The sequence below is a fragment of the Scyliorhinus torazame genome, chromosome 20 (genome assembly GCF_047496885.1).
Source record: "Scyliorhinus torazame isolate Kashiwa2021f chromosome 20, sScyTor2.1, whole genome shotgun sequence".
In the NCBI taxonomy this organism is placed as follows: domain Eukaryota; kingdom Metazoa; phylum Chordata; class Chondrichthyes; order Carcharhiniformes; family Scyliorhinidae; genus Scyliorhinus; species Scyliorhinus torazame.
Window position 1 is genome coordinate 138,150,615 of NC_092726.1, and position 25,295 is coordinate 138,175,909.

Sequence of the window (25,295 nt, forward strand, 5' to 3'; positions counted from 1 at the left end):
GGAAGGACCCATATTAAAGGATTGATTGTTTGCCGGGGTAACACGGGGAGCTCAATTGCTGGAACCGGGATGAGAAATGTAGGTGTTAGCAGGCGAGTTGGAGAAGGTAGAATACAGTAGTGTGATTTACAACAGCAGAAGTGAAAGGTGTGGACAAATAACATCAACTGAGGCAAAACAAATCAGAAAAAAAGAACAAAACGTTATTTCTTTAATTTGAACAACAACCTCAATGGGCATGTCTTCAACCTCACATAAAATTTGGGTGCAAGTTCAGATTCTTAGTAAAGGTTTATCCACAGTTCAATCTGTAAGGTGGTAGAACACGTAGAGCCATTTCCCAACGTGTCAGCGGTAAAAGCCTCTGGACCAATATTCAGCATCTATGCCTAGGCCTGAGTGTGCAACCTGGGGTCAAAAGTTGATGCGTCACCGCAGCCACGCTATTCTCCATCTTCCTCTGAGCAGCCCTCAACCCCATGGCTAGGAAGCTTCCCGCTGGAGTGGAGCAAACCTACCGGACAGGAGTGAAATATTGACCCTGCGACGCCTCCAGGCCAGAGCGAAGGCCACCACAACATTTGTCATCGGGCGGCAGTACGCACACGTCGCCTGTGTATGTGCACACTCAGAGACCGAACTACAAATCATTGTCGCCGCTTTCACCAAGGCCTATGAGAGAATAGGCCTCAGACTAAACATCTGAAAAACAAAGCTTCTCTTCCAGCCCGCTCCAACCACGGTGATCCATTGTGAACCGCCAGATAATATGGGTAATTCTCCACACCTCGGGAGCCTCTTCTCATCGTGAGCAAATATCGATGATGAAATCCAGCTTCGACACCAGTGTGAAAGCACACTCTTCGGACGCCAGGGGAACAACGTCATCGAAGGCCAAGGCCTCAGATCCAACTCGCGTACTTGACATTGCCCATATGCCCGACAGAAGACTTCCTAAGCAATTGCTCTACTCCAAGCTTTGCAAAAGCAAACAATTGCTCCAAGTTCAGGGGGAACGCGACAAAGACACTCAGAAGGTCTCCCTAAATAAATGTAACATCCCATGGACACATGTAATCGCCGGGATTACAACCCACAAGCCGGGGATGAAGCATCCACAAATGCGCCAATCACCACGAGCCTCACAGAGAGGTGCACACAGAGGCCATGCTTAAAAAGTGGAAGGGGAGAACTGAATCCAGAGCATTCCACCCACCCAACTCATTAAACACCAGCTGCCAAACCTGTGGTACAGTGTCTGGATCCAGCACTGGACTATTCCGCCACAGCAGAATCCTAGTCACTGGAGGCAAGCAAATCATCCTCGACTCTGAAGGACAGCCCAAAAAGAAGAAGGCAACGAAGCGGTTTGGAGATTAGCAACCTTCAAACCAGGGAAGGAAACAATGAGGTGAGGAATATGATGTGTATTTGGCAGCCATTTTCAACATCATCCCCTTTGCCGCGTAATGTGCCACGCTTTACCCGCATGACGGTCCTTTCTGTTTGTTCCTTCAGGTCAAACTATTCCAATCCACCCCATGATCTTCACCCTTTGACATTACAATTGGTACTTCAGCAAACCGATCATTTTGCTTCCAGCCTGATTCATAAAAATCGTGTTTTTTTTCTCTTTCACACAGTTAATGTAGTGGCAATGGTGATCCTGTCCCGAGGGAAATGTGGCCTTTGCAAATGTGTCACATACTACCTCATCGGCATGGCAGCGGCGGATCTATCGGTTGTTATATTCGATCTCATATTGAGACACATTCCAATCGTATTTCGGGACCAATTTGAGTTCTTGCTGAACGTCCCCATGTGTAATATCCACGCCGCCCTGCTTTATGCAGCCACTGACTGTTCTGTCTGGTTAACCGTTACTTTCACTTTCGATCGATATGTAGCCATTGGCTGCAAGAGGCTGAAACAAAAGTACTGCCCTGAAAAAACGGCGGCTGTTGTTCTGGGAACAGTTACTTTTTTGAGCTGTTCAAAGGATATTTACTGGTATTTCATTCTGGCAGGTCCGTATTGGAGGGGAAACCAACCCTGGTTTTGTCATGTACCCATCAAGGACATGCTTCCTGTGGTCTGGGGAACAATTGAGTTCCTTCATTACATTTTAACACCTGGGGTTCCATTTGTCCTGATTATGCTGCTTAATGTTTTCACCCTCAGACACTTTTTAGTGTCCAACAGAGACCGCAAGAGACTCCGAGCTCACAGCTGTGGAGAGAGTACCAGAGACCCAGAGGTGGCAAATCAAAGAAAACCTATGATTTTACTCTTTGTCATCTCGGCCAATTTAATTATTTTATGGTCGGTGATTATGCTTTTTTCAATAAGCACACGAATGTATTATCAGGGATATGAGGCGATGTATCTACATTGGTTTGTGCAAGAAATGGGATTCATGCTTCTGCTCCTGAGCTGTTGCACAAATACTTGTATTTACGCAGTGACGCAGACCAAATTCAGAGATGAGTTGAAAAATGTCTTTAAATGCCGATTTTTACGATAATCTTACGATGAGTTAAACGTAATCAAACATTATAACATTGCAATGGGCGCGTGCTGCTCTGATAATGGCGGGGCCGGTGACGATCTCAATGTTCAACGAATAGCAAGGGACCTGTGGTCATTGAGGAGCAGCGTGCGTTTGGCAACTCACAAAATGGGTAGAAATGCAAGTACAAAAATTGTATCAGGAAGTGTAGTTGATGGATTAATTTTTACAGAGGAAGAAGTACATATTTCAGTAACGTTAGTTATGTTGTGCCATATAATAGATGCTCTGGTTAGGAAAGTAGGAAGAATATCAGGGGAAATGCGAGGGGTGAGAGAACACAGGCATCGGGGTCTGGTGAATAATGTGCGTACGCCATTAGAGGCGGCATATATTAGCGTGGGGTGGGTAGATGTACCAGGTAGACTATGTTTGATACAGTATGGGCACCGGGGAATTGGCTGGGTGGACGGTGTACACGGTATGTTGGGATATTAATTGCTACAACGGGCAGAGGTGGGTGCACTATACCAGTTCAACCATTCACAGGAGGGCAGATATAGTAGGCATGTGGGGTGAGTGCGGAATTGGCACACAAATGCTAGCATAGATGACGCTGATGTATGAAGTACATTGGGACATGTGTAGACATCGGACGGCAACACGGCTGAGTTGGTGCGTTCTTCCAGGAAAGTCGGCGGAGGGAGAGATATAGAGGACTGTGGGAAGGGTGTTATTTGTACTGGATTGACCGGGGAAATCAGGAGATATGGTCGTCGCTGGATAAAAGCAAATTACTGCGGATGCTGGAATATGAAACGAAAGAGGAAATGCTGGAAAATCTCAGCAGGTCTGGCAACATCTGCAGGGAGAGAAAAGAGCTAACGTTTTCGAGTTCGATGACGCTTTGACAAAGAGCGGACATATTGAGAAATATTGTCTGAAAGATGCAGGGGTGGAGTCGAGACTGCAGAGCCTTCTCTCTCCCTCTTGGCCTCCAGCACCGTGAAGAACAAGGCCCGCAGCTACAAGGGAGGTGCACCACATGCAAATCCATCTCAGAAGCCCATACGGCCTAATTTGAAACGTCATTTCTATCAGTGCACTATTGTATTGTCAAAATCAGAGAACTCCCTTTGTAAAAGCTGTAGATGCAGCTACACCACCTTGGCTGAAGTGTCTGAAGAGAGAGATTAACACATCGCCATGTAATGGGTATTTACAGATGGACAACAATTTTGGACAGCGGTGCAAAATAACAAAAATAAACAAATACGCCTCACCATATGTGATGTATTGATGCACTCGCTACAGTGGGGCAGCCGGCGATATGTCTGTTGCAGCATGGGGACGTGCATCTATGCCATCTGGAGTGGCAGAGTGGGAAGTGATTACCAGGTATCCTTGAGCAGGATTTCTGATATCACAGCTATCGTGCAGGAGGGGTGGAAGACGATTCTGTAGGTGCACTGGGGTTGATATACTAGGTAAATCATGCAATTGAGTGCAATAAAGCAGGAAGAGTAGCGTAGGGGAAGTAGTTAGCAATGTTAGATGGATAACATTATCACGAACATTCAGGAGCGATGTAGTTAACCAGGAAAACTGTCTCAACAGCTGAAACAGCTACGCTGGGGAGGGATTATGATGTGTCTTAAACAACAAAACGGGGCTAAAAAGCAGGAAAAGCATGAAAGGAAGATGTCGACAATGGAAAGGTTGTGTGGAAGAACTATTACCAAATATATGGGCAGGGGAATACGATATGCTACCGGAATAGCAGGAATGACGGCACATCGAAGTAATTGGGAAGGAGGACATCTTCCAAGAAAACTGGGGACCGTGATGATACACCAAGTTATTTTGATGTCTGGGGTGATGTACAAGGCACACAGGGAAATGGGTCTACATACCACGTGCATCAGGATAAGCGTGTGGTGTATCAGGCACACCTGCAGGAAGGTGTGATGTAATAGAATATAGAAAATACAGCACAGAACAGGCCCATCGGCCCAAGATGTTGTGCTGAACTTTTGTCCCAGATTAAGAACAAATTAAACTACACCCCATCATTCTACCGTAATCCATGTACCTCTCCAATAGCCGCTTGAAGGTCCCGAATGTTTCCGACTCAACTCCTGCTACAGGCAGTGCATTCCATGCCCCCACTACACTCTGAGTAAAGAACCTGCCTCTGACATCCCCCCTATACCTTCCACCTTTCACCTTAAATTTATACCCCCTTGTAATGTTTTGGTCTACCCGGGAAATACGTCTCTGACTACCTACTCTATCTATTCCCCTGATCGTCTTATCAAGTTATCCCTCAACATTCTCCGTTCTAATGAGAAAATGCCGAGCACCCTCAACCTTTCCTCGTAAGACCGACTCTCCATTCCAGGCAACATCCTGCTAAATCTCCTTTGCACCTTTTTCCAAAGCTTCCACATCCTTCCGAAAATGAGGTGAACAGGACTGCACACAGTATTCCAAATGTGGCCTTACCAAGGTTTTGGACAGCTGCATCATCACCTCACGGCTCTTAAATTCAATCCCTCTGTTAATGAACGCAAGAACACCATAGGCCTTCTTCACAGCTCTATCCACTTGAGTGGCAACTTTCAAAGATCAATGAACATAGACCCCAAGATCTCTCTGCTACTCCACATTGCCAAGAACCCTACTGTTAACCCTGTATTCCGCATTCATATTTGCCAATCCAAAATGGACAACCTCACACTTTTCAGGGTTAAGCACCATCTGCCAGTTCTCAGCCCAGCTCTGCATCCTATCTATGTCTATTTGCAGCCGACAACAGCCCTTCTCACTAACCACAACCCCACCAATCTTCGTATCGTCTGCAAATATCCTGACCCACCTTCACCTTCCTCATCCAAGTCATTAATGAAAATCACAAACAGCAGAGGACCCAGAACTGATCCCTGCGGCACGCCACTGGGAACTGGGCTCCAGGCTGAATATTTGCCATCGACCACCACTCTCTGACTTCTACCGGTGCGCCAGTTCGTTATCCAACTGGCCAAATTTCCCACTATCCCATGCCTCCTTACATTTTGCATAAGCCTACCATGGGAGCCTTATCAAATGCCTTACTAAAATCCATGTACACGACATCCACTGCTTCACCTTCATCCACGGGCTTCGTCACCTCCTCAAAGAAATCAGTAAGACTTGTGAGGCTAGACCCACCCCTCAAAAATCCGTGCTGACTATCCCTAATCAAGCAGTGTCTTTCCAGATGCTCAGAAGTCCTATCCCTCAGTGCCGTTTCCATTACCTAGCCTACTACGAAGTAAGACTAACTGGCCTGTTATTCCCAGGTTTATCCCTATTCCCTCTTTTGAACAGGGGCACGACATTCGCCACTCTCCAATCCTCTGGTACCACCCCTGTTCACAGTTGGGACGAACAGATCATTGCCAACAGCTCTGCAATTTAATCTCTTGCTTCCCATAGAATCGCTGGATCTATCCCGCCAGGCCCAGGGACTTGTCTGTCCTCAGGTTTTTCAAAATGCCCAACACATATTCCTTTATAGCAAGTTTCTCCTCGAGCTTACCAGTCTGTTTCACACTGTCCTCTCCAACAATATGGCCCCTTTAATTCGTAAATACTGAAGAAATGTCCTCGTTTAAGACCTCTCCAATCTCTTCAGACTCAATACACAATCTCCCGCTACTGTCCTTGATCGGACCTACCCTCGCTCTAGTCATTCTCATATTCCTCACAGATGTGTAAAAGGCCTTGGGTTGTTCCTTGATCCTACTCGCCAAAGATTGTTAATGTCCTCTCGTAGCTCTCCATGTCCCTTTCTTCACTTCCCTCCTGGCTATCTTGTATCTCTCCAGCGCCCTGTCTGAATCTTGTTCCCTAAGCCTTACATACGTCTCCTTCTTCCTCCTAACAAGGTATTCAACCTCTCTTGTCAACTATGGTTCCCTCAGTCGACCATCTCTTCATTGCCTGACAGGTACATACATACCAAGGACACGTAGTATTTGTTCCTTGAACAAGTTCCACATTTCACTCGTGTCTTTCCCTGACAGCCTATGTTCGCAACTTATGCACTTCTGTTCTTGTCTGACAGCATTGTATTTACCCATCCCTCAATTGTTAACGTTACCCTGTTGCACGCACCTATCCATCTCCATTACGAAAGTGAAAGTCACAGAATTGTGGTCACTATCTCCAAATGCTCCCCCACTAACAAATCTATCACTTGCCCTGGTTTATTACCAAGTACCAAATCCAACATGGCCTCCCCTCTGGTCGGACAATCTCCATACTTCATTAGAAAATGTTCCTGGACACACTGTACAAGCACCACCCCATCCAAACTATTTGATCTAAAGAGTTTCCACTCAATATTTGGGAAGTTGAAGTCACCCATGACTTCTTAACAACCCGATCAACCTGGCTGGCAACTTTCAGGGATCTATGTGATGGCCAAAACATCGTCGTCCCAAGTACCAATCCATGCCTTATGTTCACCCAACTTATTCCTGATGCTTCTTGCGTTGAAGTATAAACACTTTAACCCATTTCCGTGCCTGCAACTATTCTCCTTTGTCATTGATACCTTCCACACTGCCTCACTGCACGTTTTGACGTCCTGAACATCGGCTAACTTAGTTGCTTGACTACAAATACGTTTCCCAATCCTCGGCCAAATTAGTTTAAACACTCCCGAAGAGTACTAGTAAACCTCCCTCCCAGTATATTGGTGACCCTCTGGTTCAGATGCAACCCGTCCTGCTTGTACAGGTCCCACCTTCCCAGAATGCTCTCCAATTATCCAAATACTTGAAGCCCTCCCTCCTATACATTCCTGCAGCCATGTGTTCAACTGCACTCTCTCCCTATTCCTAGCCTCGCTATCACGTGGCACCGGCAACAAACCAGAGATGCCAACTCTGTCTGGCCTGGCTTTTAACTTCCAACCTACCTCCCTAAACTAGTTTCTTACTTCCACATCCCTTTTCCTACCTACGTCGTTGGTACCAGTGCGCACCACGACTTCTGGCTGTTCACCCTCCCCCTTAAGGATCCTGAAGACACAATCCAAGACGTCATGGACCCTGGCACCCTGGAGGCAACAAACCATCCGAGAGCCTCTCCCGTGCCCACTAGGTGTACCAGGTTCACCGCAAATTGAGATGATTAGCCCGGTCCAGTGGGATGTTCTTCCAGGTATCCTGAATGAATTGTGTGATATACAAGGTCCAATGAGGAATGTCATCATATATCCGACGCAGTGGAGGAATCGGGTGAAATGCCAAATACATTGCAGAAATGGGTGAACATAACAGGTGGACGAGTGAAATGATTGACATAAATTGTACGCGGGAACATGGTGATTCAACACAGAACATTGCACGTAGACATAGAACATTGAAAATACAGTGCAGAAGGAGGCCATTTCGCTAATCGAGTCTGTACCGACCCACTTAAGCCCTCAGTTCCACCCTATTCCCGTAAACCATTAATACTCCCACATTTTTGGACACTAAGGACAATTTAACATAACCAATCCACCTAATCTGCACGCATTTGGACTGCGGAAGGAAATCGGATCACCTGGGAGAAACCCATGCAGACACGGGGAGAACGTGCAGGCTCTGCACAGACATTGAGCCAAACCGGGAATCGAACCGGGGCCCTGGTGCTTTAAAGCCACAGTGCTAGCCACTGTGCTACCGTGTTGCCCTCACAATGTATAGTGGTGATGCGATGATAAACTAGTTAAACAGGGGAATGGGGTTGCATCATAGGTAAATTGGATGATACACAAGGTCCATCTGGATAATGTAACGTAATTGAAGTTAATCCCAGGGAACATTTGTGATATTTCTGAAAGCCATATCTTACTAGGCTGAAATTGCCTGCACTGAAGGTTCAGTGTGTTATACCTGATTGTCACGCAGTTGTCTGAAGTATCAGGTAAGCAAGGGGATAGATAGAAACACCAGGTTGATACACATGCACATTGACCCGGAAGGCATCATGGGAAAGAGTTCCCTGACCAACTTTAAAGAAGCTAACAAGAAAACTGAAGCTCTGTGCACAATGGATTATCATGAGAACCAGGGCCAAGAACATCGCGAGTAACACCCTTGTTTGGAACAGGGAGGACAGGCTCGAAAGACGTCTGAAATAGGGATGGATTGTTTGTTAAACCGTATAAAATATAGTACAGCGAGATTTATCCAGCGATAACCCGGGATCACCACAGTGGTTAGAACTGCTGCTTCACTGCGCCAGGGTCCCAGTTCTATTCCTGACTTGAGTCACTGTCTTTGCGGGGTCTGCATGTTCTCCCTGTGTCTGCGTGGATTTCCTCCGCGTGCTACGGTTTCCTCCCACAAGTCCCGAAAGACGTGCTTGTGAGGCAATTTGGACATTCTGAATGCTCCCTCAGTGTACTCGAACAGGCGCCATATTTGGCGACTGCGGGATTTTCACAGTAACTTCATTGCAGCCCACTTGGGCCAATATTATTTTTTTTTAATTATAGTACCCAATTATTTTTTTCCATTTAAGGGGCAGATTAGTGTGGCCAATCCACCTAACCTCACATTTTTGGGTTGTGGGCGTGAAACCCACGCAGACACGGGGAAAATGTGCAAACTCAACACAGACAGTCACCATGAGCCGGGAACGAACCTGTGTCTTCAGCGCCTTAGGCAGCAAACTTGTGGCAATAATAAAGATTATTATTATTTGGCCTGACTTTCAAAGCTCATCAGCTCGTGGCCTTCTGAGTGAACGTAGCCAAGCTCTCTCAAATGGGAAGTGTACTTCATTCTAGCCGTCAGCCTTGAAAGTGATGTTGCTGTTTAAATAAACACATCGTGGTAGTCTTGTTGAAGTGTTAGATAAATAATAAAAGCTGCATGTAAAAGGAAACCAACCTGACTGTGAGTATTCAATTCCGTTAGGATTCCTCAGTTGCTGCAAGCAGAGGCACAGCAAGGTACCCAGGCACCTGGAGTGATATACTTGGTAAGAGAAGCATTGCATGAATCCGATGACTGGTGAGCCTGTTACACCGGACAGCTGAATGGTGGAGTATGAATTAGCTGGTACCCATAAGAAGGAGACCACTTCCAGATGCACCATTTGGACTTGTAGGCATGTACACCCGAGGAGCGGAAAATTACGAATTTCAACGTCAGACGGTTTCCGATATCATGTAGCCAGGGGTGCTCGCGGCTGATATAACAGCTTCATGAGCGAGGTGAAAAATGCTTCAGTTGCAGAGAAAGATGGTGCAATGCTATCAGGGAAAGGCAACAAAGGGGGGCCAAGGTAACATTATGGACCCTTCAGCTTGAAGCACAGGCGGTGGATATAGTAACTTGGGAAATCATAGAATCACAGAATCATATAATTTACAGTGCAGGAGGAGGCCATTCGGCGAATCGAGTCTGCAAATGAGAGTCCCTTGGAAAGAGAACCCACCTTAAGCTGGGGTCGAGCGACGTGTACTACAGGAACGGGGCATCTGGTCTGAGGAATAATCAAGTATTTTCGGAAGTGTGTGGCTGGCACCGAGAATCGCCAGAAGAGATAAAATCTGAGGATGAGAAAGTGGAAGTTATTGAAACTGTGTGCTTGCAGTAAGTGGGGAGAGATGAAGGGTGATGGAAGGAGTTGTGGTATTGAGTGAGCTTAAAGTACACAGTTGTGGATAGTCCGTGCTGTGAAATGGAGATCGCTATGTCGGTGAATGCAAAGGACATGTCAGAGGCGACACAAACGCAGGAAAATGATGGTATAATTAAAAACAAAGCAAATATAACCTTTAGGAAATGGCGCCGGTGAATTCATCAATTTTCCAAGGAATCGAAGTAGGAGTGGAAAACAGAATGGAGCTGAATTCTGCGTTACCCAGGCGCGTATTTCTCCGTGGAGCGTCAATCCCTGGCACCAGAATTCTTTATCCCTCAGCTTGTTGATGTGATCTGTCATTTATACGTGCAGAAAATGAAAGAGGGTAGCCAGGGAAAGGGTTGGCCCATCGACCGACAGGCGACGGAATCTATGTGTGGAGCCAGAGGAAATGGGCGAGGTACTAAATGAATACTTTGTATCAGTGTTCACCAACGAGAAGGAATTGGTGGATGTTGAGTCTGGGGAAGGGTGTGCAGGTAGCCTGGGTCACATTGAGATCCAAAAAAATGAGATATTCGGCGTCTGGAAAAATATTAAGGTAGATAAGTCCCCAGGGCCTGATCGGATCTACCCCAGAATACTGAAGGAGGCTGGAAAGGAAATTGCTGAGGCCTTGGCAGAACTCTTGGGATCCTCACTGTCTTCAGGTGATGATGTCCCGGAGGACTGGCGAATAGCCAATGTTGTTCCTCTGTTTAAGAAGGGTAGCATGGATAATTCAGGGACTACAGTGAGCCTTACGTCAGTGGTAGGGAAATTATTGGAGAGAATTCTTCGAGACAGGATCTACTCCCATTTGGAAGCAAATGGACGTATTAGCGAGAGGCAGCATGGTTTTGTGAAGGGGAGGTCGTGTCTCACTAACTTGATAGAGTTTTTCTAGGAGGTCACAAACATGATTGAGTAGGTAGGGCAGTGGATCTTTTCGCTATGGACTTCAGTAAGGCCTTTGACAAGGTCCTTCATGGCAGACTAGTACAAAAGGTGAAGTCACACGGGATCAGGGTTGAGCTGGCAAGATGGATACAGAACTGTCTAGGTCATAGAAGGCAGAGAGTAGCAATGGAAGAGTGCTTTTCTGATTGGAGGGCTGTGACGAGTGATGTTCCGCAGGGATCAGTGCTGCGACCTTTGCGTTAGTAGTAAATATAAATGATTTGAAGAAAATGTAACTGGTCTGATTAGTAAGTTTGCAGACGACATAAAGGTTGGTGGAATTGCAGATAGCGATGAGGAACTGTCAGAGGATACAGCAGGATTTAGATCGTTTGGAGACTTGGGCAGAGACATGGCAGATGGAGTTCAATCCGCACAGATGTGAGGTAATGCATTTTGGAAGGTCAGATGCAGGTAGGGAATATACAGTGAATGGTAGAACCCTCAAGAGTATTGACAGTCAGAGAGATCTAGGTGTACAGGTCCACAGGTCACTGAAAGGGGCAACACAGGTGGAGAAGGTAGTCAAGAAGGCATACGGCATGCCTGCGTTCATTGGCCCAGGCATTGAGTATAAAAAATGGCAAGTCATATTGCAGCTGTATAGAACCTTAGTTAGGCCACACTTGGCGTATAGTGTTAAATTCTGGTCACCACACTACCAGAAGAATGTAAGGCCTTGGAGAGGGTGCTGAAGAGATTTCCCAGGAAGTTGCCTGGCATGGAGGGCATTAGCTACGAGGAGAGGTTAAATAAACTCGGTTTCTTCTCACTGGAACGACGGAGGTTGAGGGGCGACCTGATGGAAGTGTACAAAAGTATGAGGGGCATAGACAGAGTGGATAGTCAGATACTTTTTCTCAGGGTAGAGGGGTCAATTACTAGGGGACATATGTTTAGGGTGGGAATGGCAAGGTTTTGAGGAGATGTACGAGGTAATTTTTGTACACACACGGTAGTGGGTGCCTGGAACTCGCTGCCGGAGAAGGTGGTATAAGCAGGGACGATAGTGTCGTTTAAGGGGCATCTTGACAATTACATGAATAGGATGGGAATAGAGGGATACGGACCCCGGAAGTGCAGGAGATTTTAGATTAGACGGGCAGCATGGTCGGCACGGGCTTGGAGGGCTGAAGGGCCTGTTCCTGTGCTGTACTTTTCTTTGTTCTTTGTTCATATTGGGGTGAATTTTCCGCCGGAGGGATTCCCATCTTTGTCGGCGGAACACTCCAGCCTGCGAATTACCCTGCGTTGTGGGTATGTTAGTGGCTGCACCGGGCTGGAGAATCCTCCCGCCAGCGTTGGCGCGCCGCCGAGAAGCACACGGCTGGGGTGGCGCAGAATTCAGAGCCCGCAACCCGCTCCCCCGCTTCTCCCCCTCGCCCCCCCCCCCACCCGATGCGGTCGGGTAACTCGCGGGCGGGGCTGCGCTGCCGGTGGCAATAGAGAATCGAAACGACCAAAGCGAACATGTCCACACATATTGTACATAGGTATGGTATGGGGAGCACATGCAACCTCCGCGGAAATATTTTAGTTCAGATTCTACTGACTTTTAAACACGTTTTCTGCTCCAGCTGTTCTTTGCCACATATTCCCGGTGCAGAAATGGGGATGAGGATGCGGCCAGCCTATAAAGTTCCAGACTCTCGGTGGTGAGAAAGACACGAAATCCAGCGCAATGTATGTTTTTTTCAAAATAAATGAAATCAATGTGCCCTCGGCATGACTGGCAGGAGTTGCTGGAGAGGAACTGGCCGGTCAATGGACCCGGACTCTCTGACCCGCAATACTGTGAGTTGGGCATAGTTCGTGTTCACCGGACTGTGCAGCAGAGAGGCCAGACTGACAGGGACAGCAATTAGACGGGACAGTCTGGAGAACAACTCCGAGCTCAAATGGAAGGAGATCACTGGTGTTGTGGGAGAGGAGGGACAATGAGCCAGTCGATATTCATTTGTCTATTTATTTGTATTCATTTTTTTCTTTCGTGTTTTGGAATTGTAGTTGTATAAGTGAACCTAAGCTTTTAGACATGGTAGGAGATCCCAGACCCGTGTCATGCTCCTCGTGTGATATGTGAGAATCAGGAAAAAGTAAACTGACCCTGGTTCCTTCACGTGCAAGAAGTGTGTCCAGCTGCAGCTCCTGTTAGACCGCTTGACGGCTCTGGAGTTGCGGATGGACTCACTTTGCAGCATATGCGATGCTGAGGATGTCGCGGACAGCACGTTTAGCGAGCTGGTCACACCGCAGGTGAAAATTACTGAGGGAGATAGAAAATGGGTGACCAAAAGACAGCGCAAGAGTAGGAAGGCATTTCAGGTGTCCGCTGTGGTCATCTCACAGCAAAACAAATATACTGCTTTGGAGACTGTTGAGGGAGATGGCTCACCAGGGGAAGGCAGCAGCAGCCAGTTTCATGGCACCGTGGCCGGCTCTGCTGCGCAGCAGGGCAGGAAGAAGTATGGCAGGGCTAGAAAGGGGACTCAATCGTAAGGGAAATAGACAGGCGGTTCTGCGGACACAAATGGGATTCCTGGATGGTATGTTGCCCTCCTGGTGCAAGGGTCAAGGATGTCTCGGAGTGGCTGCAGGACATTCTAGGGGGGGGGGGAGGGAGGAGGATGAACAGCCAGCTGTCGTGGTGCAAATAGACACCATCGATATAGGTAACAAACGGGATGAGGTCCGACAAGCTAAATTCAGGGAGTAAGGAGTTAAACTAAAAAGTAGGGCCTCAAAGGTAGTAATCTCAGGATTGCTACCAGTGCCACGAGCTACTCAGAATAGGAATGTCAGGATAGATAGGATGAAAGTGTGGCTCGAGAGATGGTGCAAAAGGGAGGGATTCAAATTCCTGGGGCATTGGAACCTGTTCTGGACTGGGAAAATCAGGTTGCTAGTGGATCCCAAAAAATTTAATTTGTGGTATGTCGAAGAGATGGTTTTTGGAGATACTTGTGACGGAGCCTACAAGGGAACAGGCAATTTCGGATTTGTAATGAGGCAGGCTTGATTAGGGAACATAAGTTGAAGGAACTCTTCGGAAGCAGTGACCACAATATGATAGAATTTACCCTGCAGTTTGAGAGGGAGGACCTGCAATCAGATGTTGCAGTATTACAATTACATAGGGGTAAATGCAAAGACATGGGGAGGAGCTGGCCAGAGTTGATTGGAAAAGGAGCCTAGAAGAGAAGACAGTGGAACAGCAAAGGCGGAGTTTGGGGGGTTATTAGGGAGGCACAACATAAATTCACCCCAAGGAGGAGGAAACATGCTCAGGGGAGGACAAGGCATCAATGGCTGACGAGGGATATCAAGGACAGCATAAAGGCTAAGGCAAAAGCATAGAAAGTGGCGAGGATTAGTGAGAAATAAGAGGATTGATGAGCCCTTAAAAGCGAGCAGAGGACAACTAAAAACGCTATAATGGGGGAGAAGATGAAGTATAGTGCAAGCTATATAGATAGGAAGAGTTTCTTTAAATATATAAAAGGTAAGAGAGAGAGGCAAAAATAGACATTGGCCCACTAGGAAATGTGGCTGGAGAAGTAATAATAGGAAACAAAGAAATGGCAGACGAACTGAATAGTTACTTTGCATCAGTCTTCACGGTGGAAGACACCAGTGGGATGACGGAGCTCCAGGAGAACCATTACTAAAGAAAAGGTTCTGGGGCAACTGAAAGGTCTGAATGTGGTTAAGTCAACTGGTCCGGATGGACTACTCCCCAGGGTCATAAAAGAAATAGCTGAGGAAATCGTGGAGGCATTGTTGGTGATCTTTCCGGAAACACTGGAGGCAGAAAGGGTCCCAGAGGACTTGAAAGTGACTAATGTAACACTGCGGGTTAAGAATGGAGGGAGGCAGAAGACGGGAAATTATAGGCCGGTTAACTTGACTTCGGTCATTGGTAAGATTTTAGAGTCCATTATTAAAGATGAGATCGCGAAGCACTTGGAAGTGCATGGTAAAATAGGAGTGAGTCAGCACGGCTTTGTCAATGGGAAAACGTGTCTGACAAATATGTTAGAGTTCTTTCAGGATATAACAAGGAAGTGAGACAAAGGAGAACCAGTGGACGTGATTTATTTAGATTTCCACAAGGCCTTTGACAAGGTACCGCATAGGAGACTGTTAAATAGGTTAAGAGCCCATGGTGTTCAGGGTAAGATCCTGGCATGGATAGAGGATCGGCTGACTGGCAGAAGGGAGAGAGTGGGGATAAAGGGATGTTTCAGGATGGCAGCCGGTGACCTAGGGTGTGCCTCAGGGGTCTGTGCTGGGACCACAACTTTTTACAATTTGTATTAGTGATCTGGGAGAAGGTACTGAAGCACTGTTGCTACGTTTGCAGATGATACAAAGATCTGTAGAGGGAAAGATAGTATTGAGGAAGCAAGGGGGCTGCAGAAGGATTTGGACAAGGTAGGAGAGTGGCAATGCTGTGGCAAATGAAATACAATGTGGACAAGTGTGGGTTTATGCACTTTGGAAGGAGGAATTTAGGCATCGACTATTTTCTAAATGGGAAATGCTTCGGAAATCAGAAGCACAAAGAGACTTGGGAGCCCTTGTTCACGATTCTCTTAAGGTTAATATGCAGGTTCAGTCGGTAGTTGAGAAGGCAAATGCAATGTTAGTATTCATGTCAAGAGGGCTAGAATACAAGATCAGGGATGTACTTCTGAGGTTGTATAAGACTCTGGTCAGACCACATTTGGAGTATTGTGAGCAGTTCTGGGCCAGGTATCTAAGGAAGGATGTGCTGGCCTTGGAGAGTGTCCATAATAGGTTCACAAGATTGATTCCAGGAATGAAGAACTTGTTGTATGGGGAACGTTTGCGGAATCTGGATCTGTACTCGTTGGAGTTTAGAAGGATGAGAGGGGATGTTATTGAAACTTACTGCGAGACCTAAATAGAGTGGACGTGGAGAGGATGTTCCCACTTGTAAGAAAATCTAGAAGCAGAGGACACCATTTCAGATTAAACGGACGATCTTTTAGAACAGGGATGAGGAGGAATGTCTTCAGCCATAGGGTGGTGAATCTGTGGAACTCTTTGCCGCAGAAGGCTGTGGAGGCCAAATCACTGAGTGTCTTTAAGACAGAGAGACATAGGTTCTTGATTAATAAGGGAATCAGGGGTTATGAGGAGAAGGCAGGAGAATGGGGATTTAAAAATATCAGCCATGATTGAATGGGGGAGCAGAATCGATGGGCCAAGTGGCTAGTTCTGCTCCTTTGTCTTATGGTCTTATGATATGGATTTAGAGCCAAGAGAATTAAAGATTACCTCCGCACGTTCTCCCCGTGTCTGCGTGGGTTTCCTCCGGCTGCTCCGGGTTCCTCCCACAAGTCCCGAAAGACGTGCTGTTAGGTGAATTGGACATTCTGTATTCTCTGTCTGTATACCCGAACTTGCGCCGGAATGTGGCGACTAGGAGATTTTCACAGTAAGTTCATTGCAGTATTAATTGAAGTCTGGTTGTGACAAAAATATAGATTATTATTGCGACCGTTCTTAAACAAAAAAAAAACATTCGCTAATCTCCAGTCCTCTGCGACCTCACCGGTAGCCAGTGAGGATGCACGTTTTGTGTCAAAGTCCCAGAAATTTGCTCCCCTGCCTCACTCTGTATTCTGGAGTAGATCCCATGAGGCACTGGGGATTTATCGATCTTAATTATTTTCGAGACAACAATCACCTCCTCCTTTTTGATCACAATGTGACCTAGAATACCTACACATCCTTCGTGAGAGTCAACATCGACAAAGCATTGCTCTTGTGAATAATGACGCAAAGTACTTATTCAGTGCTTCGCCCATTTCCTCTGGTTTCACGGATAGATTACCGTCTCTCTCCTTCAGTGGGCCAACCCTTTCCCTGTGTACCTCTAGATTACAGTCTCTCTCCTTCAGTGGGCCAACCGTTTCCCTGTGTACCCTGTAGATTACCGACGCTCTCCTTCAGTGGGCCAACCCTTTCCCTGTGTACCCTGTAGATTACCGACGCTCTCCTTCAGTGGGCCAAACCTTTCCCTGTGTACACTCTAGATTACCGTCTCTCTCCTTCAGTGGGCCAACCCTTTCCCTGAGTACCCTCTAGATTACCGTCTCTCTCCTTCAGTGGGCCAACCCTTTCCCTGTGTACCCTCTAGATTACCGTCTCTCTCCTTCAGTGGGCCAACCCTTTCCCTGTGTACCCTCTAGATTACCGTCTCTCTCCTTCAGTGGGACAACCCTTTCCCTGTGTACCCTCTAGATTACCGTCTCTCTCCTTCAGTGGGACAACCCTTTCCCTGTGTACCCTCTAGATTACCGCCTCTCTCCTTCAGTAGGCCAACCCTTTCCCTGTGTACCCTCTAGATTACCGTCCCTCTCCTTCAGTGGGCCAACCCTTTCCCTGTGTACCCTCTAGATTACCGTCTCGCTCCTTCAGTGGGCCAACCCTTTCCCTGAGTACCCTCTAGATTACCGTCTCTCTCCTTCAGTGGGCCAACCCTTTCCCTGTGTACCCTCTAGATTACCGTCTCTCTCCTTCAGTGGGCCAACCCTTTCCCTGTGTACCCTCTAGATTACCGTCTCTCTCCTTCAGTGGGCCAACCCTTTCCCTGTGTACCCTCTAGATTACCGTCTCTCTCCTTCAGTGGGCCAACCCTTTCCCTGTGTACCCTCTAGATTACCGTCTCTCTCCTTCAGTGGGCCAACCCTTTCCCTGAGTACTCTCTAGATTACCGTCTCTCTCCTTCAGTGGGCCAACCCTTTCCCTGTGTACACTCTAGATTACCGTCTCTCTCCTTCAGTGGGCCAACCGTTTCCCTGTGTACCCTGTAGATTACCGACGCTCTCCTTCAGTGGGCCAACCCTTTCCCTGTGTACCCTCTAGATTACCGTCTCTCTCCTTCAGTGGGCCAACCCTTTCCCTGTGTACCCTCTAGATTACCGTCTCACTCCTTCAGTGGGCCAACCCTTTCCCTGTGTACCCTCTAGATTACCGACGCTCTCCTTCAGTGGGCCAACCCTTTCCCTGTGTACCCTCTAGATTACCGTCTTTCTCCTTCAGTGGGCCAACCCTTTCCCTGTGTACCCTCTTGATTACCGTCTCTCTCCTTCAGTGGGCCAACCCTTTCCCTGTGTACCCTCTAGATTACCGTCTCTCTCCTTCAGTGGGCCAACCCTTTCCCTGTGTACCCTCTAGATTACCGTCTCTCTCCTTCAGTGGGCCAACCCTTTCCCTGTGTACCCTCTAGATTACCGTCTCTCTCCTTCAGTGGGCCAACCCTTTCCCTGTGTACCCTCTTGCTCTTTGTATACGCGTAATAAGCCTGGGGATTTTCCTTAATCCTGTTTGTCCATGACTTTTCGTGACTCCGTTTCTCCATCCTGAATCGCTTTACTGAAACAGATGACAGTCCCCATGGGCAGAAAAATATCCAAGATCCGTTCAGCTTTTCAGTGTGTGGGCATTCAAATTATGTTTGGAAGAGCAAAAGTGGCAGACGGTTCAATTGCTCGTTCAACAGACATCCGATTCTGTAATCGCAGATATTGATTTGGAATTACATGTTTTCTCCAAAGAATATGTCAATGACCATCTGGAGATCATGAGGCGCTGCGGATCTGAATGGTGAACAAACCTGGTCACCATTCACACATGGGGGAGGCAGGATGAGGTTCACCTGTCCGAATTCAGAGAGCCGGTTAACAAACAGGTACGGATCAGTGCTAATGCCTGGATAACTACCACTGCCTTAAGTAACTGACTGTATCAATGGAGGATATGTCGCTGGAAATGTTGAACCTGAAGGACGACTCTTGATTATGTGAATTAGTAAATGGATTTGGTGCATATGCTACTTGTGTAGGTCAGACAGATTGCACCTTCACGGTGACAGGGCTGGATTTGTAGTCATGGGTCTTGATCTTGCTATTGAGGAAGGTGTTACAAAAACTGGAAACGAGCTTGGGAACCAGATGGAAATACGAACAGGAATCCAGGAATGAAAGGCCAGGGTGCACAACGAGAGATACAAAACACTAAAGCAGAGGTCTAATTTACTTGTTGGCGTTCCTGAAAGGAGAAAGTAATAGAGTCTCAGCCAGGTTCAGAGTGCATGCCTGCTAATTAATATAGTTGGGTTATGAAGACTGATGAGTTCCAGGCATAGATCTCCACACATCATTCCAATGCATAGATGTAACAGAGACCTGGATCAAATAGAGACAACATTGTGCATTACTTTTTGTGAGGAAGAGGCGAAGGGGTAAGACGAGTTTTAATTTTATGTTGCTCTCAGATCAGTCACGATCGAACACAATGTTGGAACAGTCCGAAGGACTAAAGTTTCTACTGCTAATCTTTATTTGTATGTTCTCGTGGAAGTGGACATGCCCGCACAGAGTCAGGCGGTGGAGGTGGACCTGGAGGGAAGCCGGTACTGATTAATATCATTATAGTTCTGAGAGAATAGATGTCTCAGGAAGACGAAGGAAATGCTTTGTTTGGCTAGAACTTTGGAACAAACATGTGTAATTACATTGGCCTTTGCAATCCATAGTTCAGCAATATAATACTTAATAATAAAATAAAGTGATGTTCAATATTCACCTTCAGTTGGATAGTGCAGCAGGTCCAGTATGGAGAGGGCAGAAAGGAATGGAATGTGGAACTGACGTGACAAATTATTGGGAGCACCGTGTGAGGTTGCAGACTGAACGACGTACATCAGCAAAGTGGCCAGGCTTTGTGTGGATGGTATTTTCCCGATGTCCAGGGCAGTCTATTGTGTGAATTTCAATAAAATTATTTTTTCACCTGGAATGTATGCTTGCGATTTTGTAAAGTGAAAGAGATGGAGGTAACTGAGCACGTGATGCACAATAATAATCTATATTGTCACAAGTATACTTGCACTAACACTGCAATGAAGTTACTGTGAAAATCCCCTGGGCGCCACATTCCGGCGCCTGTTGGGTACACGGAGCAAGAATCCAGAATATCCACTTCACCTCACAAGCATGTGTTTCTGGACATGTGGGAGGAAACCGGAGCACCGGATGAAACCCACGCAGACACAGAGAGAACGTGCAGACTCCGCACAGACAGTGACCCAGCCGGGGATCTAACCTGGGACCCTGAAGCTGTGAAGCCACAATGCTAACCACTGTGCTACCCACGTGATACGTAGGGAATGTTTGAATTATGAGTGGTTCAGTCACCTGGTTTGGGACTCCGGGAAGACTGGGCCTGGGATTGACCACGCACCTGTCCATGTTGTGGTCGCAGCATCATTAATCCCGACAGTGCAGAGTCCAATATCCGTAATCCCATCACCTGACCTGCACATCCCTGGAAATCAAGGGGATTTATCATGGCCAATCTACATAACCTGCATATCTTTGAACTGTGGGAGGAAACTAGAGCAGCTGCAGACATATGGAGAACTTGCAAACACCACCTAGACCGTCACCCAAGGCCGGAATTGAACCCGGCTCCTTGGTGCTGTGAGGGAGCAGCACTAACCACTGTGTCACTGTGCAGCCCATGTTCGAATTCACGGGGAAATTCAAGGCAGATGGAAACTTCAGAGAGATCTGGAGATCCTGGAATTTATCCTTGCTAAAAACGGCTGGGGCGAAGCATGCCGTGGAAGAAGTGGACAGGGCGATTCATTTTGAGAGAGGAATTTACAAATACTCCTGTGGATGCAGGTATCCAAGGAGGCAAGTTGACTTGCAGATAGTGTGTTTTGTGCGGGGAGGGGGGGGGGATGTTTGTAAGTGTGTGTGCGGGTGGGAGGGCAATTCATTGAAGCTAATATGCCCGGCATCTCGCTCTTGATTTTAGAGTGATGTTCGTTTGAAACGTTTGATCACAGTTAGCTTGTTGGTTTATGAGGCCGAATGCTTAGTGGCAACATTATAGCCTGACTTAATTTGTGTCCTGTAGCATTGTCCAGCATATTGCTGCCCTTGTGAAGATATGTGGGAGTGTTCCTTCTTTTGCTGTTGTAATGTGCGAACTCGTGGACATGTGACTGTTTGGAACTCAGTTTTTTTAAACAAGTTACAGTTCATAGAATTTACAGTGCAGAAGGAGGCCATTCGACCCATCGAGTCTGCGCCGGCTCTTGGAAAGAGCAGCCTACCCAAGGTCAACAACGCCACCCTATCCCCATAACCCAGTAACCCCACCCAACACTAAGGGCAATTTTGGACACGAAGGGCAATTTATCATGGCCAATCCACCTAACCTGCACATCTTTGGACTGTGGGAGGAAACCGGAGCACCCGGAGGAAACCCACGCACACACGGGGAGGGTGTGCAGACTCCGCACAGATAGTGACCCAAGCCGGAATCATCCCTGGGTCCCTGGAGCTGTGAAGCAATTGTGCGATCCACAAGGCTACCGTGCTACCCGTTAGTTCGGGTATTTTGAACGAGGGTTTGATTCTGTCACCTTCCGGCCTTGTCGCAATATATCAACCAGTGTCGCAAAGCCAAACGTCATAAGACCATGAGATATTAAGACATAGGAGAAAAATCAGGCTATTCGGCCCATCGAGTCTGCTCCGCCATTCAATCATGGCTGATAATTTTTCTCATCTCCATTCTCCTGCCTTCTACTCAAAATCTCTGATCCCCTTTTTGATCCAAAACATATTTATCGCTGTTTTAAAGACACTCAGGGATTTGGCCTCGACAGCCTTCTGCGGCAAACAATTCCACAGATTCACTACCATCTGGCTGAAGAAATTCCTCCTCATCTCTGTTTTAAAGGATCGTCCCTTCCGTGGAATATCAGATTGGTAGTGGATCCCAAGAAATGGAATTTGTGCAATGCCTAAGAGATGGTCCTTTGGAGCAGCTTGTGACAGAGCCTACAGAGGAACAAGCAATTCTGGATTTGGTGATGTGTAATCAGGCAGGCTTCATTAGGGAACTTAAGGTGAAGGACCCTTCGGGAGCATTGACCACAAATGATACAATTTACCCTGCAGTTTGAGAGGGAGAAGCTGCAATCAGATGTAACGGATTTACAATTAAATAAGGGTAACTGCAAAGACATGGGGGAGGAGCTGGCCAGAGTTGATTGGAAAAGGTGCCTAGCAGGGAAGACAGTAGAACAGTGATGGCATGAGATTTTGGGGGTTATTAGGAATGCACAGCAGAAATTCATCCCAAGCTGGAGGAAACATGCTAAGGGGAGGACAAGGCATCCATGGCTGACGAGGGATGTTAAGGACAGCATAAAGGCTAAAGTAAATGCATACAAAGTGGCGAGGATTAGTGGGAAACCAGAGGATTGGGAAGCCCTTAAAAGCGGGCATAGGACAACTAAAAAAGCAGTAAGGGGAGAGAAGATGAAGTACGAGTGCTAGCTAGCTAGTAATATGAAGGAAGATAGGAAGAGATTTTTTCAATACATAAAATGTAAGTGAGAGGCAAAATTGGACATTGGACTACTGGAAATGTGGCTGTAGAAGTAATAATAGGAAACAAAGAAATGTCAGACGAACTAAATAGTTACTTTGCATCAGTATTCACGGTGGAAGACACCAGTTGGATGCCAGAACTCCAGGTTAATCAGGCGGCAGACGTGAGTGCAGTGGCCATCACGAAGGAGAAGGTTCTGGGAAACTGAAAGGGCTGAAGGTTGATAAGTCACGTGGACAGGATGGACTACACCCATGGGTCCTAAAAGAGATAGCTGAGGAAATTGAGGACCATTAGTGATGATCTTTCAGGAATCACTGGAGGCTGGAAGGGTCCCAGAGGACTGGAAGGTAGCTAATGTAACACCACTGTTTAAGAAGGGAGGGAGGCAGTAGTCGGGAAATTATAGGCTGGTGAGACTGACTTCGGTCATTGGTAAGATTTTAGAGTCTGTTATTAAAGATGAGAATGGAAAGTACTTGGAAGTGCATGGTAAAATAGGACCGAGTCAGCACGGCTTTCTCAAAGGGAAGTCGCGTCTGATACATCAGTTAGAGTTTATTGAAGAGGTAATAAGGAAGTTAGACAAAGGAGAACCAGTGGACGTGATTTATTTTGATTTCAAGAAGGCGAGTGGCAAGGTTCCACATAGGAGACTGTTTAATAAGTTAGGAGCTCATGGTGCTCAGGGTCAGATCCTGGCATGGATAGAGGATGGGCTGACTGCTACAAGGCAGAGAGTGGGGATAAACTGGTGTTTTTCAGGATGGCACCGGTGACTAGTGGTGTGCCTCAGGGGTCTGTGCTGGGACCACAACTTTTTGCAAAATACATTATTGATCTGGAAGAAGGTTCTGAAGGTACTGCTGCTAAGTTTGCAGATGATAGACAGATCTGTAGAGGGACAAGTAGTATTGAGGTACCAAGGGGGCTGCAGAAGCATTTAGACAAGTTAGTGGAGTTGGCAATGTAGTTTCCAATGGAATACAATGAGGAAAAGTGTGAGGTTATGCACTTTGGAAGGAGGAATTTAGGCATAGACTATTTTCTAAATGGAGAAATGCTTAGGAAATCAGAAGCACAAAGGGAGGCCTTGTTCACGATTCTCTTAAGGTTAACGTGCAGGTTCAGTTGGCAATTAAGAAGGCAAATGCAATGTTAGCATTCATGTCAAGAGGAATATCGTACAAGACCGCAGATGTACTTCTGAGGCTGTATACGGCTCTGGTCAGACCCCATTTGGTGTACTGTGAGTAGTTCTGGGCCCCGTATGTAAAGAAGGATGTGCTGGTCTTGGAAAGAGGAGGTTCACGAGAATCCATGGAATGAAGAACTTGTCAAATGAGGAACGGTTGAGTACTCTGGATCTGTACTCGTTGGAATTTAGAAAGTTGAAGGGGATCTTATTGAAACTTACAAGATACTGCGAAACCTGAATAGAGTGGAAATTTCAAGGATGTTTCCACTTGTAGGAAAAGCTAGAATCAGATGACAACATCTCAGACTAATGGGACGATCCTTTAAAACAGAGATGGGGAGGAATTTCTTCAGCCAGAGGATAGTGATCCGTGGAACTTTTTGCCACAGAAGGCTGTGGAGGCGAATATCACTGTGCATTTAAGACAGAGATAGATAGGTTCTGGATTAATAAGGGGTTCAGGGGTAATGTGGAGAAGGCAGGAGAATGGGGATGAGAAAATATCCGCCATGATTGAACGGCGGATCAGACTCGAAGGGCCGAGTGGCCTGATTTTGCCCCTATGTCTTATGGTCTAATGATCTAAAAGAGCAACTCGGCTGAATCAGGCATAGGTGACTCGAGCGAAAGCCATAGTGCCGAATCTACTCTGGGAAAAGGGAGGGAGGTTGGCACGCAGATTTGAAACGTAGTAGCAGTGGGTAACTCAATAGTTCGACGGCCAATCTGGTTTGAGCCAAGTTCCCGATTCCCATCTGGTCTTTTGTCTCCCGGGTGTAACAGTATACATCCAGTCCTACCAGCGAGTAAGCTGTGCTGGATCTGGTCCTAGGAAATGAGGCAGGGCAGCAGGATAACATCAGAGTCGGGGTGCATTTGGAAAATAGCGATCGTGGAAATTACCTTTCAATATTATATTGGGAAAGGATTAAAAAAGATCAGTGGAGGATTAAGATCCCTGACTGGAAAAGGGCAAATTCGAGGCGTCTAAAAGTTGAACTGGAGCAGGCTGATTGGAAACGCATTTTAGTGGAAAATGGGGGGGCTTTCAAAAGAGAGATTAATAAAGTGAAAGTTTGGTACATACCCAAGAGAAATATATCCAGGATATCCAAAGCTGGAGTACTTGGATGCCCAAGGATATTGATAATAAAATACGGAAGAATAAAGAGGTGTATGATATATCCAGGAATATTAAATCAATATAAATCTGGAAAAGGATCTCAATTTCGCGGTAACTAAGGCTGCAATGCGGGTCGCTAAGAGGAAGCACGAGGAACGGACGGCAGGCTGTGCTGAAACAAATAGGAAAATGTTCTGCAAACATATTGATGGTAAAAGATCAGTGAAGGATAGAGTGTGTCCCACAAGGAAAAAGCAAGTTAAGCTTCTCACTGAAATCAAAGGGAAGGCAGTGGGACTAAATGAATAGTTTGCTTCTGCCCTTAAATATTCGAAGCTGGTGACAATAGAAAGTTGAAGGGGTTCTTACTGGAAATGTGCGGCTTG